The sequence below is a fragment of the Eutrema salsugineum genome, unplaced genomic scaffold, assembly GCF_000478725.1.
Source record: "Eutrema salsugineum unplaced genomic scaffold, Eutsalg1_0 scaffold_7, whole genome shotgun sequence".
In the NCBI taxonomy this organism is placed as follows: Eukaryota; Viridiplantae; Streptophyta; class Magnoliopsida; order Brassicales; family Brassicaceae; genus Eutrema; species Eutrema salsugineum.
This window is the reverse complement of record NW_006256486.1, coordinates 5,890,969-5,893,247: the sequence shown is the minus strand read 5'-3', so window position 1 is coordinate 5,893,247 and position 2,279 is coordinate 5,890,969. Positions and strand designations below refer to the sequence as shown.

Genomic DNA, 2,279 nt, shown 5'->3' with positions numbered 1-2,279 from the left:
GGCTTTTAGAGAAAAACAAACTTTCTCATGAACAAAAGATGGAAGTTGGGCTTTGAAAAATGTTAGGAGTTAATTTAAGACTTTAAACATTAAAAGTTTGTTTGGATAATTTAAGACTTTAAAGACTTTTAAAATAAATTAAAGCCATAAAAATCTTTACCAAGCAGGCCCTACACGTAATTTACATCACCACAACGCAATTATAATAACGCAGTAACGCTTTACATAATAATTACAGTTAAACCTATGTAATGATTTGCTAATAATTCGCTTAATTATAAATTTTTATAACCGAAAATCCATTACCATTAGTGTACTTAGTGGCTCCACGATAAAGCAGTTAATAAAATCATAAAATAAAACTAACAATGAAACAAACGGACTTTCGAATTGTTCAGTAGCTAGAAACAAGAGGTATACGAAGAAGAAGAAGATCATCGTTAAGATTTTCTCTGGGTCAGTAATTGTTTTGCTTTTGTTGTTGCATTTTATTACCGTTCTCAATGTTTTTGACCCTCTACAATTGCTCATTTGTTCTTCATACATTTTTCGCATATCTATTCGTCTGAAAGTAATATTTTCAATTTTCAAAGACTCACGCATTCCCTTGTTCTGTTTTTTGCTTGGATTTTGCGATAATGTCTCATTGAAATGTATGATGCTTAATGGTTACTAATAAGTTAAATTTTGTTATGTATGCAGGAAAATGATTCAACTGGAGTGTCCTCTTAACAAAAAACAAAAGGTCTCGGTGATAAGAGACTTTCCACATGGTTGTGGTACTCAATATTCTGTTAAGAATCAGAGATGTGGGGTCGGTAGTGAAGCTGTTGCGGTCACAATTGAGAAAAGAGAAAATTTGAATGTTTCTGAAGTTGTTGGTGTTGCTTATCAGAATAACCATCATAAGGAAGTTGAATCGGTTGATATGAAGAAAGCAGGATTCAGTGTAGTAAGTAATGGCAGTGTCGGGAGCAGAAGTTTTGTTTCAGCAAAGAGGAAGTTTTCTTCTTGTCGTGGAAGTAAGGTTAAACTTTTAAGTATGGAGGAAAGTATTGAGCTAATTGATTCTCAGAGGACAAGAGGACAAGTTTCATATACTTCTTGTAGCAATCAGAGAAAGCCTTTGCAGAAACAGAAAAACTCTCTGAAGAAAAATAAGAAGAAGAAGATTCTGAGTAATGGAGATGCATTCAGAGCAAAGACTCATAAACAAACTCAAGACAGACAGCCAAACAAACTCACTGGACTCAACCAAGCCATGCAACAAAACAGGATTAACAAAGTTCTTAGCCCACGAGAGAAAGTTCTCGAGGTGTTGCATAGATATCAACTTGTGTTTAATGAGCTGGATCGGGAGAAGGCAGAGCGGAGTGGAGAACCAAAGATTGCAAGGAGTCAGATAGATTTAAAGACAAGGGCTATTCTCATAAAAGAAGGGGAGCAAGTGAACAGTCAAAAGATGATTGGACCAGTCCCTGGAATCGAAGTTGGTGATGAGTTTGAATACAAATCAGTACTCAGCTTGATCGGTCTCCATTTCGACCTCATGGGAGGGATTGATTACATGTGCAGAGGAAACTTGAAACTAGCTACAAGCATTGTATCATCAGAAGATAATGGTTACAATGACAGATTCGAGTCTGATGTGATCATTTACTCTGGTGAAGGAGGTTACATGATGAGCAAGGATCATGAAGTAGTTAAAGATCAGCAGCTGGTTAATGGCAACGAGGCTCTAGCTAATAGCATGAAGGAAAAGACTCCAGTGAGAGTGATACGTGGAGAGAAGAGATTGAAAAAAAGTGGAAAGAAGATGTACGTCTATGATGGGTTGTATTGGGTTAATGATTATTGGAAAGAGATAGGAGCTAAAGGTAATATTGTGTTTAAGTTTAAACTTTTGTAGGATTCCTGGTCAACCTCATGTCCACTTGAAACATTGGTGTGAAATGAAAAGAGTATAATCAGGTTAGGGTTCTGACTTAAATTGTGTTTACAATTGCTGATGGTGTGATAATCATAAAAACAAAAACAAAACATTGATTTGAGATTTTCTATTGTATGTTAGTAGATTCAGGATCTCCAGTGTGTTTATGAATTTCTGTACTTGTTTTGATGCATATCTAAAATAATGGACTAATGGATGTTATAGATAATAAAAATCTATAATATAAGCACGAATTTCTGTACTTGTTAAGAAGACGAAGAAAAACAGAAAAAAAAAAGAAAAAAGAAAAGAAGAAGAAGAAGAAGTAGAAGTCAAAGCATATCGAGAT

General features: G+C 34.9%; 1 pseudogene; it reads left to right on the top strand.

Moving 5' to 3' along the window:
• The first annotated feature begins 706 nt into the window (after window positions 1-706).
• LOC18010437 lies at window positions 707-1,967 on the top strand (annotated as a pseudogene).
• The last annotated feature ends 312 nt before the right edge of the window (window positions 1,968-2,279 follow it).